Source organism: Mobula hypostoma, chromosome 11, assembly GCF_963921235.1.
Source record: "Mobula hypostoma chromosome 11, sMobHyp1.1, whole genome shotgun sequence".
In the NCBI taxonomy this organism is placed as follows: Eukaryota; Metazoa; Chordata; class Chondrichthyes; order Myliobatiformes; family Myliobatidae; genus Mobula; species Mobula hypostoma.
Genome location: NC_086107.1, coordinates 42,357,000 through 42,374,792, shown reverse-complemented (window position 1 = coordinate 42,374,792; position 17,793 = coordinate 42,357,000).

The following is a 17,793-nucleotide window of genomic DNA, read 5'->3' as shown; positions in this document are numbered from 1 at the left end:
ATATGGCTACAACAGGATGGAAAAGATGTAATTGAACTTTGAAAAATCTTCAGCTCTCAAAGCAAAGCAAAAAGTGTTCCACAACATGCACCTCATGTTGGATGTACAATCTTCTATCTTCAAGGCAAATGTAGGAAGAAAAAAAAAATCAAAGCTAAGATTCACTTGAATGCAGCAGCCACTCCCATCTGCCACAGTTGAGTGTGAACTAGATTATTTTTAGAGACATGGAGTGGAGAGGAAAGGAATGACTGGGCAGCACCTTCTGCAAAGCAAAACATGGCAATGAAGCTGTGCATCAACAATGAGGTCAGCGTAAATTTCAGCGTAAAAATTAAAAACATCTTTTATCCATTGCAAAGGATTTATTTGTTACCTTAACAAGTGGAATATTTATAATTTAACCGGGTTTTTTTACTGCATGCCAGCAGCTGGAGCTAGATCCAGAATTAAATGTCTTCTTCGGCATTAACACCCACAAAGAACTGTACTGATGTCATTGTCTAGACTAACAGCACCAACACATCATGCACCAGATTTTGCATTGTCAAACTATACCACGTCTTTCATGGGTGGCTTCATGATCCCAGGACTTACAATAACAGAGCATCTATCAAACCTGGAGAAGTGATGTCCAGCTTGTCGTGATCTGGAATTGGGGCGAAATACGCTAAAGACATGTTCCTGCCAAGATCATTGCAATACCTAGGCTATTAAACCGATGAGCAAGGCATGCAACTGACTCAGAGCACAATGAATGCTGTCACCTGTATCAGTCAAGGTGGCACAGCTCACAAAATCCTTTGATTTATTGAATTATTGTGAATATTTCATTGCCATCGTGTCAATCTTGCTTCAGCTAGAAGCAAAATGGAATTTGCTTCCAGAGAATGAAGATACATTTCAGCAATACAAGCACTGATTTTAGAACAGTAGCTGATTAACTCACTGTGATTCAGACGCCCCTCTGAGACCTGACACTAATTCATTCCTCTATAGAGTTAGTGCAATCATCTGATACGCATTACCTTAATGGATTGAATACCTAACTGCTTTTGAAAAGAAGATTAGCTTTATGTATCATGTGCATATTGAAACACAGAAACATAAAATGAAATGTGTCATTTGCGTTAACACCACCAGTCCGAGGGTATGCTGATGTAGCCGCAAGTGTCACCATACATCTGACACCAACATAGTATATCCACAGCATATGAACCCTAACCCATAAGTCTTTGGAATGTGGAGGGTATCAGGGCACCTTGGCAAAATCCCTGCAGACACAAGGGGAATGTGCAAAGTTCTTATAGACAGTGGTGGAATTGAACCCAGGTCACTAGCCCTGTGATGGCATTACACTAACCACTATGCTACTGTGCCCTGAAAACAAATGAGAAAATTATGGTGAAACTGCTGAAGAAGCACTATGTAATTTCACAAATATCAGTGTGGTCAAAAACTCTGCCGTGTTCACTTTCGACCATCATTGAATCAAAGGCAGCATTATTGAATCTAACCTGTGCAGCACTGAACAGTGAGGCTTGATGTTTTAAATGCCCAACTATCAAACTGAGTTGTCAGGACCTTGCAAAGGTCAAGCAGGGTGGAAGCGTTTCATTTGCATTTTGGGGAGCTACTTGCAATCATCCTGCAGAAACAATACAAGATCTCGTCTCTAAAATATAATGGATATAATCCATGACTAACTAGTCCTGAGAAACATAATATAATGTTTCTTGCTTGAGCAAAGGGACCCGCAATATTATGCAGGGTTGCAGAGCCATAGTTTCTGCAATTTTCATCAAATAGTCATGGGATAATCTACACGAATATCACCCTGGCATTTATTATAGAACATAGACACAGTACAGGCCCTTCAGCCCACAATGTTGTGCTGACCCTTAAACCCTGCCTCTCATATAAACCCCCCACATTACATTTCTCCATATACCTTTCTAGTAGTCTCTTAAATTTCACTAGTATATCTGCCTCCACCACTGACTCAGGCAGTGCATTCCACACACCACCTAGTCTCTGAGTAAAAAACCTTCCTCTAATATCCCCCTTGAACTTCCCACCCCTTACCCTAAAGCAATGTCTTCTTGTATTGAGCAGTAGTGCCCTCTAAACGAGGCAAAATCCTGGTAAATCTCCTCTGTACCCTTTCCAATGCTTCCACATCCTTTCTATAATGAGGTGACCAGAACTGGACACCGTATTCCAAGTGTGGACTAACTGGAGTTTTATAGAGCTGCATCATTACCTTGCGACTCTTAAACTCTATCCCTTGACTTATGAAAGCTAACACCCCATAAGCTTTCCTAACTACCCTATCCACCTGTGAGGCAACTTTCAGGGATCTGTGGACGTGTACCCCCAGATCCCTCTGCTCCTCCACACTACCAAGTATCCTGCCATTTACTTGGTTCTCTGCCTTGGAGTTTGTCCTTCCAAAGTGTACCACCTCACACTTCTCCAGGTTCAACTCCATCTGTCACTTCTCATCCCACTTCTGCATCCTATCAATGTCTTTCTACAATCTTCAACAATCCTCTACACTATCCACAACACCACCAACCTTTGTGTTGTCTGCAAACTTGCCAATCCACCCTTCTACCCTCACATCCAGGTCGTTAATAAAAATTACGAAAAGTAGAGGTCCCAGAACAGATTCTTGTGGGACACCACTAGTCACAACCCTCCAATCAGAATGTACTCCCTCCACCATGACCCTCTGCTTTCTGCAGGCAAGCCAATTCTGTATCCACCTGGCCAAACTTCCCAGGATCCCATGCCTTCTGACTTTCTGAATAAGACTAGTGTGGAACCTTGTCAAATGCCTTACTAAAATCCATGTAGATCACATTCACTGAACTACCCTCATCTGTATGCCTGGTCACCTCCTCAAAGAGCTCTATCAGGCTTGTTAGACATGATCTGCCCTTCACAAAGCCATGCTGACTGTCCCTGATCTGACCATGATTCTCTAAATGCCCATAGATCCTATCTCTAAGAATCTTTCTGAACAGCTTTCCCACCACAGACGTAAGGCTCACTGGTCTATAATTACCCAGACTATCCCTACTACCTTTTTGAACAAGGGGACAACATTCACCTCCCTCCAATCCTCCGGTACCATTCCTGTGGACAATGAGGACATAAAGATCATAGCCAGAGGCTCAGCAATCTCTTCCCTCGCCTCATGGAGCAGCCTGGGGAATATTCCGTCAGGCCCTGGAGACTTATCCATCCTAATGTATTTTAACAACTCCAACACCTCCTCTCCCTTAATATCAACATGCTCCTGAACATCAACCTCAGTCATATTGTCCTCACCGTCATCAAGTTCCCTCTCATTGGTGAATACCGAAGAGAAGTATTCATTGAGGACCTCGCTCACTTGCACAGCCTCCAGACACATCTTCTCACCTTTATCTCTAATCGGTCCTACCTTCACTCCTGTCATCCTTTTGTTCTTCACATAATTGAAGAATGCCTTGGGGTTTTCCTTTACCCTACTCACCTAGGCCTTCTCGTGCCCCCTTCTTGCTCTCCTCAGCCCTTTCTTAAGCTCCTTTCTTGCTACCCTATATTCCTCAATAGACCCATCTGATCCTTACTTCCTAATCCTCATGTATGCTGCATTCTTCCACCTGACTAGATTTTCCACTTCACTTGTCACCCATGGTTCCTTCACCCTACCATTCTTTATCTTCCTCACTGGGACAAATTTATCCCTAACATCCTGCAAGAGATCCCTAAACATCGACCACATGTCCATAGTACATTTCCCTGCAAAAACATCATCCCAATTCACACCCGCAAGTTCTAGTCTTATAGCCTCATAATTTGCTCTTCCCCAATTAAAAATTTTCCTGTCCTTTCTGATTCTATCCTTTTCCATGATAATGCTAAAGGCCAGGGAGTGGTGGTCACTGTCCCCCAGATGCTCACCCACTGAGCGATTTGTGACCTGACACGGTTCATTACCTAATACTAGATCTAATATGGCATTTCCCCCTAGTCGGCCTGTCAACATACTGTGACAGGAATCCGTCCTGGCCACACTTAACAAACTCTGCCCCGTCTAAACCATTGGAACTAATCAGGTGCCAATCAATATTAGGGAAGTTAAAGTCACCCATGATAACAACCCTGTTATTTTTGCACCTCTCCAAAATCTGCCTCCCAATCTGCTCCTTAGTATCTCTGCTGCTACCAGGGGGCCTATAGAATACCCTCAATAGGGTAACTGCTCCCTTCCTGTTCCTGACTTCCACCCATACTGACTCAAAAGAGGATCCTGCTACATTACCCACCCTTTCTGTAGCTGTAATAGTATCCCTGACCAGTAATGCCACCCCTCCTCCCCTTCCCTGCCTCTCTATCCCTTTTAAAGCACTGAAATCCAGGAATATTGAGAATCCATTCCTGCCCTGGTGCCAACCAAGCCTCTGTAATGGCCACTACATCATAATTCCATAGAACCATAGAACCATAGAAACTACAGTACAGAAACAGGCCCTTTGGCCCTTCTTGGCTGTGCCGAACTATTTTCTGCCTAGTCCCACTGACCTGCACACAGACCATATCCCTCCATACACCTCCCATCCATGTATCTGTCCAATTTATTCTTAAATGTTAAAAAAGAACCTGCATTTACCACCTCGTCTGGCAGCTCATTCCATACTCCCACCACTCTCTGCGTGAAAAAGCCCCCCCTAATGTTCCCTTTAAACTTTTCCCCCCTCACCCTTAACCCATGTCCTCTGGTTTTTTTCTCCCCTTGCCTCAGTGGAAAAAGCCTGCTTGCATTCACTCTATCTATATCCATCATAATTTTATATACCTCTATCAAATCTCCACTCATTCTTCTACGCTCCAGGGAATAAAGTCCTAACCTATTCAACCTTTCTCTGTAACTGAGTTTCTCAAGTCCCGGCAACATCCTTGTAAACCTTCTCTGCACTCTTTCAACCTTATTTATATCCTTCCTGTAATTTGGTGACCAAAACTGAACACAATACTCCAGATTCGGCCTCACCAATGCCTTGTACAACCTCATCATAACATTCCAGCTCTTATACTCAATACTTTGATTAATAAAGGCCAATGTACCAAAAGCTCTCTTTACAACCCTATCTATCTGTGACGACACTTTTAGGGAATTTTGTATCTGTATTCCCAGATCCCTCTGTTCCACTGCACTCCTCAGTGCCTTCCCTTTAATCCTGTATGTTCTACGTTGGTTTGTCCTTCCAACATGCAATACCTCACACTTGGCAATATTAAACTCCATCTGCCATTTTTCAGCCCATTTTTCCAGCTGGTCCAAGGCCCTCTGCAGGCTCTGAAAACCTTCCTCACTGTCTACTACACCTCCAATCTTTGTATCATCAGCAAACTTGCTGATCCTATTTACCACATTATCATCAAGATCATTGATATAGATGACAAATAACAATGGACCCAGCACTGATCCCTGTGGCACACCACTACTCACAGGCCTCCACTCAGAGAAGCAATTCTCTACCACCACTCTCTGGCTTCTTCCATTGAGCCAATGTCTAATCCAATTTACCACCTCTCCATGTATACCTAGCGACTGAATTTTCCTAACTAACCTCCCATGCGGGACCTTGTCAAAGGCCTTACTGAAGTCCATGTAGACAATATCCACTGCCTTCCCTTCATCCACTTTCCTGGTAACCTCCTCGAAAAACTCCAACAGATTGGTCAAACATGACCTACCACGCACAAAGCCATGTTGACTCTCCCTAATAAGCCCCTGTCTATCCAAATGCTTGTAGATTCTGCCTCTTAGTACTCCCTCCAATAACTTACCTACGACTGACGTTAAACTCACCGGCCTATAATTTCCCGGATTACTTTTCAATCCTTTTTTAAACAACGGAATAACATGAGCCACTCTCCAATCCTCCGGCACTTCACCCGTAGACAGCGACATTTTAAATATTTCTGCCAGGGCCCCCGCAATTTCAACACTAGTCTCCTTCAAGGTCTGAGGGAACACTCTGTCAGGTCCCGGGGATTTATCCACTTTAATTTTCACTTTAAAAAGACAGCAAGCACCTCCTCCTTTTCAATCTGTACAGTTTCCATGGTCTCACTACTTGATTCCCTCAATTCCATAGATTTCATGCCAGCTTCCTTAGTAAATACAGACGCAAAAAACCTATTTAAGATCTCCCCCATTTCCTTTGGTTCCACAGAAAGCCGACCACTCTGATCTTCAAGAGGACCAATTTTATCCCTTACAATCCTTTTGCTCTTAATATACTGTAAAAGCTCTTTGGATTATCCTTCACTTTGACTGCCAAGACAACCTCAAGTCTTCTTTTGCCTGATTTCTTTCTTAAGTATTTTCTTGCACTTCTTATACTCCTCAAGCACCTGATTTACCCCCTGTTTCCTATACATTTCATACAACTCCCTCTTCTTCTTTATCAGAGTTGCAATATCCCTTGAGAACCAAGGTTCCTTATTCCTATTCAATTTGCCTTTAATCCTGACAGGAACATACAAACTCTGCACTCTCAAAATTTCCCCTTTGAAGGCTTCCCACCTACCAATCACATCTTTGCCAGAGAACAACCTGTCCCAATCCATGCTTTTTAGATCCTTTCTCATTTCTTCAAATTTGGCCTTCTTCCAGTTCAGAAACTCAACCCTAGGACCAGATCTATCATTGTCCATGATCAAATTGAAACTAATGGTGTTATGATCACTGGAACCAAAGTGCTCCCCTACACAGACTTCTGTCACTTGCCCTAATTTGTTTCCTAACAGGAGATCCAATATTGCATCCCCTCTAGTTGGTCCCTCTATATACTGATTTAGAAAACTTTCCTGAACACATTTTACAAACTCTAAACCATCTAGACCCCTAACAGTATGGGAGTCCCAATCAATGTATGGAAAATTAAAATCCCCTACCACCACAACTTTATGTTTCCTGCAGTTGCCTGCTATCTCTCTGCAGATTTGCTCTTCCAAGTCTCGTTGACTATTGGGTGGTCTGTAATACAATCCCACTAATGTGGCCATACCTTTCCTGTTTCTCAGCTCCACCCATAAGGACTCAGTAGACAAGCCCTCTAATCTGTCCTGCCTGAGCACTGCTGTAATATTTTCCCTAACAAGCAATGCTACTCCCCCACCTTTCATTCCTCTGCCTCGACCACATCTGAAACATCGGAACCCTGGAATATTAAGCTGCCAGTCCTGCCCCTCCTGTAGCCAAGTTTCACTAATTGCTACAACATCATAATTCCACGTGTCAATCCACGCCCTCAACTCATCCGCCTTCCCCGCAATACTCCTAGCATTGAAATATATACACCTCAGAAGATTTTTACCACCACTCACAACCTTTCTATCAGCGGATTTGCTTAAACTTTCAACATCATTTATTCTCACCCCAGCCACACTGTCAGCTCTGGCACTCTGGTTCCCATCCCCCTGCAAATCTAGTTTAAAGCCTCCCCATTAGCACTAACAAACCTCCCTGAAAGGATATTGGTCCCCCTGTGGTTCAAGTGTAACCCGTCTCTCTTGTACAGGTCCCACCTGCCCCAGAAGAGGTCCCAATGATCCTAAAATCTGAAACCCTGCCCCCTACACCAGTTCCTCAGCCACTTGTTCCTCCTCCAGAGCATCCTATTCCTACCCTCACTGGCACCTAGCACAGGTTCCAATCCTGAGATTACCACCCTTGAGGTCCTGCTTTTCAACTTCCTACCAAGCTCTCTATACTCACTGTCCAGGACCTCTTCACTCTTCCTTGCTATGTCATTGGTACTGATGTGCACCACGACATCTGGCTGGTCACTCTCCCACTTCAGAATGTCATGCAATCGATCAGAGACATCCTTGACCCTGGCACCTGGGAGGCAACAAACCATCCTGGATTGTATGTATCCAAGCTCTCAGCTCATCACCTTTGTTATTGATGCTTCTTGCATTGAAGTACACACACTTTAGCCCTTCTACCTTACTAGCTTTACACCCTTTATTCTGCTTCTCTTTCCTCAAAGCCTCTTTATATGTTAGATCTGGCTTTACTCCATGCACTTCTTCCACTGCTCTATCGCTCCGGGTCCCATCCCCCTTGCAAATTAGTTTAAACCCTCCCAAACCATGCTAGCAAACCTACCTGCAAGGATATTGTTCCCCCTTGAGTTCAGGTGAAACCCATCCAATCTGTAAAGGCAACACACATCAAAGTTGCTGGTGAACGCAACAGGCCAGGCAGCATCTCTAGGAAGAGGTACAGTTGACGTTTCAGGCCAAGACCCTTCGTCAGGACTGTACAGGTCCCACCTTCCCCAGAAGAGATCCCAATGATCCAAACATCTAAAACCCTGCCCCCTGCACCAACTCCTCAGCTACGCATTCACAGACTTCCCACCCTGCAAAAACTCATTTCAGGGAGGTCTCAAACGGAAGTCTAAACTTTATAGCAGTCTGTGTCAATGAATTTGTTAATTTTGCAAGACATCAGATTCACAAGTGTTTTATGAGACAGCTGACTTCTGAATTCTGTCTTCATGTGCCATGTTCACAATAGCTGCTGTCTTGGTTGATGAGCAGGCATAGTTTTTTGCTATTTCTGAATCAGGAAACATTTTCCTGCACAGCTTGCCTGTGTGCTTACACACCTGGAATGGCAGGTTATGCTCATCGATGAAAGATGTAAAGTACATCTCAGCTCTAGTGACCTTCTCTGTCAGACTTTGGTTTTCTGCTGAAAAGAACTGTAAAGTACTTGAGTAGCCTTCCTTGCGCTTAGCCTCCCTAATATGTTGTGGTCCCTTAAAGAAATAAAAGCATAAGGTGTATCCTTATCACAGGTGTGGGCCGTTTAACGTCCATTCGGACAACATCCGATCGCGTATACGTCCGTAGTCTCTCTCCCTCTCTCTCACACACACACACACACACTGCCTGCAATAGTCGGGATCAGAACTTACTTTTTTACATTGAAATGGGGGATTTTAAATGAGGGATTTAGAAGGTCTGTATCTTCAAGTTCAAGTTTATCGTCATCTGGCTGATTGTCCACAAATGAAACAACTTCTGTCCGGACCACGATGCAGCCACAATACATATATCATGCACACCACATAAAACAATATATTACCATATTATTTAATAAAGTGTAATTCAAAATGCACATAAAGTGCGCAGCACAGGTAAACAGTTCGCTGTCCTAATGACGAGACCTCGGTGGGAGCCGGGCATTTATTAAAATCATTTTTTTTTCTGAAAACAGCTACGCTTAACCCCAGCCCATCGCGGGCTTCGAAGTGGAAGTGTTTCAGGAAAATAACCCTGAAGAATTTGCTTGTTGCGAGCGCGTTTTTAAAGATGTCTTAGTGGATGATTTTGGAATTTCGCTCCAATTTAGACCCCATTCTAATCCCCTTTAAGACGGCAACACGCCCCACCTGTATAGGACAGCCTCGCGTAGTCAGGTTGTCACCGCCAGCCTTGGGAATGTCTTCGCCAGGCTTTTGTGCTTCATCACCAACAGTTGTCTGGATGATTTCAGCGTCATTACAGATGGCAGTAACTGAACTGATGGAATATGGAAGAGAGAGAGAGGTCACCTGTAAAGCCCACCCACAGAGAAAACTGATAGGTCTACTTAGCACTAAGAGAGATCAAGCAGGATTCATTCGTTTTCTTCTCTCTTTTTTTCCCTCTCCCTCTCCCTCTCTAAAAAATCAATTTCCGGGATATTGTATATAATTGGCGGGCATCAGGGAGCTGCTATAAATATGTGGGAGACTCCCGGAACTCCGGGGAGAGGTGGGATGTCTGCATTCAACTGCCATCTAAGGTCTATATATAGATGAGGGCATTTTGCCAGTTTCATTCTGTTGGCCAGGACTGCATCAACATTTATAAAATATCTGTGCCATAAGACTATAAGACACAGGAGCAGAATTAGGCCATATCAAAAGTGGTGATGAATCAACATACAGAAGGGAGATTGCAAATTTGGTTGAATGGTGTAATAACAATAACCTCTCACTCACTGTCAGCAAAATCAAGGAACTGGTTGTAGACTTTAGAAGAGGGAAACCAGAGGTCCATGAGCCAATCCTCATTGGAGGATCAGAGTTGGAGAAGGTCAATAACTTTAAATTCCTATGGTGTTACTATCTCAGAGGACCTGTCCTGGACCCATCATACAAATTGCAAAGAAAGCACGACAGCACCCCTACTTTTTCAGGAGTCTGCAGAGATTCATCATGACATCAAACACTTTGACAAACTTTGATATATGTGTAGTGGAGAGTATAGACTGGCTGCATCACATCCTGATATGGGAACACCAATGACTTTGAATAGAAAATCCTACAAAAGCCATCAGGTAGAAGGTACAAGAGCCTCAGGACTCACACCGCCAGGTTCAAGAACAGGTACCACCCCTCAACCATCAGGTTCTTAAACAAAAGAGGATAACTACACTCATCTATGTTCCCATGACCAATGATCACACTTTAAGGACTCTTTATCTTGTAATTTCATGCTCTTGTTATTTATTACTATTTATTTATATTTGCATTTGCAGTTTGTTGCCTTCTATGCTCTACTTGATATTTCACTGATCCTGTTATAGTTTCTGTTTTATAGATTTGCTGAGTATGCGCACAGGAAAAAGAATTCTAGGGTTTATGTGATGACATATTTACTTTGAACTTTGAACTTTGAAACAAATGGTGTGGTTGAGTGTGCACTTCAGTCCCTCGGGAAAGCCTGAGCAAAACATCCTGATTTGTCCTCCCTTATTTTCCTGAAGTAATTTTGTTCAGGGAAGTGCAACAATTGAGAGCTCATGTTAAGATTAACAGATTTGTTCAATTACTCTCTCTTGGATAGAAGGTGATAATGGTCTAGGCTTTGAGACATCCTAAACAATGTGAATTTCTGCTTGATTATCAAGTATAAGAGATCTTTTGTATTACACAGTTCAAGTAGAAAATAGATCTGTTCACCTTTCATTACACTAGTTCCAGCATCGCAGTTTGCTTCTGGATCAAGACAGAGACAGGGATAACTTTGTTCCTGTCTGTGGGACAACAGCAGTACCTTTTTTACTTGCTGACAACTTTCCAGCCTCACTGGCATCTGTTACTCCCAAGTTAATATCCCTTTATGGCAAAGAAAGGCACCAAAGAAACTTGACTTTAGGTTGATATATCTATATGTTTTGTGAGTAACTGGTTCTGTAAATTGACACATCTGTGTGCTTTGTTAGAAACTATTCTGTAATTTTGCAGTATAATTCTCTGGTTCTGTAAATTGATACATCTGTGTGCTTCGTTAGAAACTATTCTGTAATTTTGCAGTATAATTCTCTGAACTTTTACAGAGGTTGAACAGGATATATCAGTCCAGGAGCTGGTGAATGTTATATTCAGAATTTCTGAGTAGCTGTAAACTCTACAATTTTGTTCAGGGAAGTTTAATCCTAGAGTGCGCAGTGTAATAGATCGTGATTGAAATACAATTGGTTTTGCTTGCTCGTTTTTGGATAACTCTGAGCTACCTGCAATAAACCAGCAGAGGGAGTCAGGGCTGGGGAAGAGACAATTGAAGATGACTGGTTAAGCACATGGTGTGCTTCCAGTATTATTCAAATCAAAGGTTAGCAAGGAGATTTACAAGAAGATGTTGTTTCTTGCTTGGCATTGCTGCTCTGCAGCTGACCGAAGGGCACTGTTGGAGATGCAGCAGGCATAATATGGCTGTAATCTTCTCAATAACCTTGATTCAAAGCATTTACTTTCGGTTAGAAAATTAGACAAGTAAGTGCTATTCGAGAAACACAAGAACAGAAAAATTAATGACTACGTATCACTTATTCTAACTGACAAGAAGGTACAATGATGTGGCAGGTTGTTTAGTTGCCGAATAGATACAGTATCATGGTCTTGATTCTCACCTTCAGTACTCTCTGAGTGGAGTTAGCATATTTTCATGATGATGATGTGGGTCCCTCCAGAATCATTGGTTTCTGTATGCATCCCAAGGACATGTTCATTGAGTGGTTAATTAGCAGAAATGACTTGCCCTGGGTGGCAGAATTAGAAGGGTGTGGGCAAATGCGAAACAAAGGAGAAATAGGTGTGGGAATAGAATTGATAGGTTTGCACTAATGATGGGCTGAATGGACACTGTCCCTATTGTAAGGGAAAATGTGAGGAACTATAAAACAGAAATTTGAGGAAATTTTAGTCATTACGTGCAGACAGAGTGGCAGAACACAGAGATTATTCTGTTTATCAGAGGGTTGGCATGTGTTTGTAAAGTATGTTAACTTTTCTAGAAAAGGAGAATGTCTGTGGAGGTTATTGATGTAGACATCCAGAAGGTAAATAACAGGAGTATGGCAGCACTTGGTTATCTAAAGGTGTGGGATCTCATCCAAAAGTCTAAACTATTGATCTGTTATGTGAGTCCAAAATGCAAAATAAAAGTTTAAATTTAAATACTTAAGTAAATGTACGATACAACAATGTGGTGGTTGTCCATCATGTCTGATGATGACAGGAAACCCGTGTGGGAGAGTTTTTAAAGTAGAAAAGCCACTGCACTGGGGCAGTTCCACTCTCTCAACCTCAGAGGTCTAGGTCCAGAGGTACGAACAAGTGATACAAACTGGGGTCTTCCTTGGTTGCAGTGGATGATGTTTTCTGTGCCTTGTCGTGTCCTTTGCCCTCATCAAAGTGTTTCAGAACTGCCTTCTTGGCTGTTGGATCTCACAGTAGATCTCATCCGCCCAGTGATCCGGACCTGCCTTCAGATGCTAGAACAGGCAAGTCCCTGTCTCACCGGGTTATGAGGCTGCCGGCCTACCATCACCTGGTTTCGCCTGCTTGTCAAAGTGGTATACCAGGGTGTGGCCGCTGTCGCATGCAAGCGACTACTTGGAGCTAGAGTTGAGAGCTGAGTGTCCGGTGGGGACCAAGGGTGAATGAACTCCCCAGAATGGGCACAACAAACCGCTTCACCAGAGGTACTACCTCTCCTCAGACAACCTATATACCCCACAATACAGTACACCACAGTATATGATGAACAATATGTACTTTGATGATAACATTTACTTTGAACTTTAATATTCTCCAAGGAAAGTAAAGCAGCATCCTTCCTTGTTTTAATTTATATATGATTCGTAAAGAGTGGTAGACTCTTTATTGCCTCATGAAATGGGCAGTTAAAGATTAACAATAAATGCTGGCTTTGCCTCTGATGTACACATTCCTTGAACAATATATTCCCCTCTATTATCTAAATGCGAAGGTTTTGCAGTAAAGGCAATGTAGTACGTGGAAAGCTATTTGACTGAGTAGCAGAGGAGAGTGAGAAAGGGTAATGGACACGAACAAGATTGTGAGGAATGTGACCTGAGCTATACTACATAGATGTGTGCTGTGACACTAACTGTTCACTGTATATGTAAATAAAGATTACTTGAAAAAGGAAATCATGCGTTCTACTTGCACAATGAAAGAAAGATATCTGACATTGTAAACATTTAGATGGAAATATAAGTGATATCAACATTTTGATGAATTGGGCAAAAATATTGAAAATGGATTTCAGTATTAATATCTTAAAATATATCCATTTTGAATTGAATTGACTTTATTACTTACATCCTTCACATACATCAGGAGTAAAAATCTTTACATTACGTCTCCATCTAAATGTGCAATTTATAGTAATTTATGATAAATAGTATGTACAATAGGACAGTCAATATAACATAGAAATACAGTTGAGTCAGCATACCATTGAATAGTCTGATGGCCTGGTGGAAGAAGCTGTCCCAAAGCCTGTTGTCCTGGCATTTATACTGCAGTACCATTTCCCAGATGGTAGCAGATGGAACAGTTTGTGGTTGGGGTGACTCGGGTCCCCAGTGATCCTTCAGGTCCGTTTTACTGTTTAATAAAACTGTAAAACAGGTTATATCCAAAATGATGTAAAGCAAGCAGTTCAGATCCAAAGAGTCATGAAGGTATACTGTACACGTATGGAGTGTTAGAAACAATCAAGGTGCAGAAAATAATTTATGTAGCTATGGGAATGCTGGCCTTTATATCTAGTAGACTGGAGAACAACAGGATGGATGTCAAAGCTGAGAGGTCTGTCAGTAGTTCTGAGAAAACCATTGAGGAAAGATATGTTGGCCTTGAGGAAATGCATATTAGTTATAATTGAATAATACCAGTAATCCAAAGGTTAAATTATGGTAAGGATTAAACAAATTATGAGGAAAGATTAAACAAAGTATAGTTATAAGACCGTAAGTTATAGGAGCAGAGTTAGGCCATTTGGCCCATCGAGTCTGCTCTGCCATTTCATCATGGCTGATCCATTTCCATCTCTGCCCCAATCTCCTGCCTTCTCCCCATATCCCTTCATGCCCCAATGAATCAACCTCTACCTTAAATATACCCACTGGCAACAATGTGTGGAAACAAATTCCACAGATTCACCACTCTCTGGCTAAAGAAGTTTAAAAAGCAGCAGTTCCAACACAGACCTCCGTGGACCACCACTGGTCACCGGCAGTCAACCGGAAAAGGCGCCCTTTATTCCCACGCTTTGCCTCTTGCCAATCAGCCAATGACCTATCTATGCTAGTATCTTACCTATAATACCATGAACTCTTAACTTGTTAAGCAGCCTTATGTGTGGCACCTTGTTAAAGGCCTTCTGCAAATCCAAGTACACAATATCCACCTATTCTCTTTTGTCTGTCCTGCTGGTGATTTCTTCAAAGAATTCCAACAGACTTTTCCGGCAAGATTTTTCTTTGAGGAAGCTATGCTGACAATGGCTTATTTTATTGTCTGGCTCCAAGTACCCTGAAACCACATCCTTAACAATTGACTCCAACATCTACCCAACTACTGAGATTAGACTAACTGGCCTATAATTTCCTTTCTTCTGCCTCTCTCCCTTCTTGATGAGTGGAATGACATACAGTATACAATTTTCCAGTCCCCAGAACCATGCCAGAAACCATTGATTCTTGAAAAATCATTACTAATGCCTCCACAATCTCTGAGGCGTAGACCATCTGGTCCAGGTGACTTACCTATCTTCAGACCTTTCAGTTTCCCAAACACCTTCTCTCTAGTACTAGCAACTTCATCATACTTCTGCCCCCTGACACTCTCGAACTTCCAGCATACTGTTAGTCTCTGCCACATTGAAGATTGATGCAAAATACGTATTCAGTTCATCTGCCAGGTCCCTGTCCCCCATTATTTCCTCTCCAGTGTCATTTTCTAGCAGTCTGATATCTACTCTCACCTCTCTTTTACACTTTATATTTCTGAATAAACTTTTGGTATGCAGTTTAATATTGTTGGCTAACTTACCTTCGTATTCCATCTTTTCCTTTATGACTTTAAGTTGCCTTCTGTTGGTAAAAGCTTCCTAATCCTCTAAATTCCCACTAAGTTTCTACTTTATTATATATGCTCTCTTTGGCTTTAATGTTGGCTTTGACTTCTCTTGTAAGCCAGAGTTGCATCATCCTGCCTTTAGAATACTTCTTTGGGATGTATCTATCCTGAGCTTCTGAATTGCTCCCAGAAATTCCAGCCATTACTGTTGTGCTGTCACCCCCGCTAGTGTTCCCTTCCAATCAGTTCTGGCCAGCTCCTCTCATGCCTCTCTAATTCACTTTACTCTATTGTAATATGGATACATCAGACTTTGGCTTCTCCTTCTCAAATTTCAGGGTGTATATTATGATCGCTTTCCCGCCAGGCTTCCTTTACCTTAAGCGCTCTAATCAATTCCAGTTCATTGCACAACACTCAAGTCCAGAATAGCTTATTCCCTAGTGGGCTCAACCATGAGCTGCTCTAAAATGCATCTCATAGGCATTCTACAAATTCCCTCTCCTGGGATCCAGCACCAATCAGATTTTCCCAGTCTACCTGCATATCTGCAGAGGAGATAATCCCAGTACAAGAAATCCAAACACACCAACAAGGGGTGGATAAATCAAGAAATTCTAGGTCTGATGGAACAAAGAAGGTTAGTGAAGAATAATGAAGTGCAATACAGAGAGCTAGACAGACAGACCAGACAACTGTGCAATATTACAAAGGAAGAATGGCTGAATCAAAAATGCAATGAAGTAGAAGGCTATATTAACAACAGCAAAGAAATGCACAAGAAAATTAAGGAAATTACTGAAATTAAGAAAACCTCCTCTACAGGATGCATAAGATCAGCAGACAGATCCATACTAACAGGTCCAGATAAAGTATGTGAGAGGTGGATTAAGTATATAGAGCAGCTGTTTGAGGATAATAGAGGGGAGCCCCCAGATATTAAACACCCTAATTCTGGCCCACTTAAAGAAGAAATAACTAAAGCAATGAAAAGCATGAAGCATGATAAAGCCACTGGACCTGATGACATTTCAGTGGAAATGATACAAGCTCCAGAAGATCCGGACATAGATATTCTTTTTGAACTGTTTAATGGCATATATGAGTCTGGTGTATTGCCTAACGATCTCTTGAAATCAGTATTTATAACGCTGCCAAAAATTCCTGGAACTATTGACTGCGAAAATTATAGAACAATCAGTCTTATGAGTCACATAATAAAGATTTTGTTGAGAGTTGTTCTGAGTCGAATTAAAAACAAGTTAAGCACAGAAACTTCTAAACTACAATATGGGTTTATTGAGGATAGAGGAACTAGGAATGCAATTTTCATATACGAATGCTTTCAGAAAGGGCAATTGAATATCAAGATGATGTCTTTTTATGTTTTATTGATTTCACTAAAGCATTCGACAAAGTGCAAAATGAAAAATTATTTCAAATTCTCGCTAAACTAAACATTGACGGAAGGGACCAACAACTGCTTCAAAATTTATATTGGAACCAAACGGCGGCAGTAAAAATTGATGATAATCTCAGCAGTTGGACTAAAATTCAAAGAGGAGTTAGACAGGGATGCGTTGCCTCACCGGAATTGTTTAATATCTACAGTGAAATGATTCTCAGAGAAATAGAAGACCTAGATGGGATAAAAATTGGAGGTGTTAACATCAACAATATAAGATATGCAGACGATACCACCCTAATAGCAAGTGCTGCAGAAGGCCTACAAATCCTCCTAGACAAAGTAATACAAGCAAGTGCAGATTTTGGTCTAACCGTTAACTGTAAAAAAACAAATGTACGGTAATATCAAAACAGCAGGATACTCCCAACTGCCAATTGTACATTGGTAACAAAAGACTGAACAAAAGACCAGCTTTAATTACCTTGGTAGCTTTGTATCACAAGATGCTGGAAGTAAAGTAGAAATAAAAAGAAGAATTGCAATTACCAAAACCAACTTCCAAAAGCTAAAACCGATTTTTACCAATAGACACATTTCTATAACAAGGCTTAGGCTACTAAAATGTTACATCTGGTCAATCTTGCTGTATGCTTCCGAAACATGGACTATAACATCAGAACTCCAAAGAAACTTAGAAGCAACAGAAATGTGGTTTCTTAGAAGAATGCTGAAAATATCATATAGAGATAGGGTAACTAATGAGACAGTACTCCAACGTGCCCATACAAAAAGATCTTTAATGAGAACATTAAATGAGAGGAAACTTAAATTCCTGGGCCATGTCATCAGAAAGGGAGAAATAGAATGCCTTACATTACAAAGCCGTATGCCTGGGAAACGCGGAGGAGGAAGGCAAAGAAGAAAATA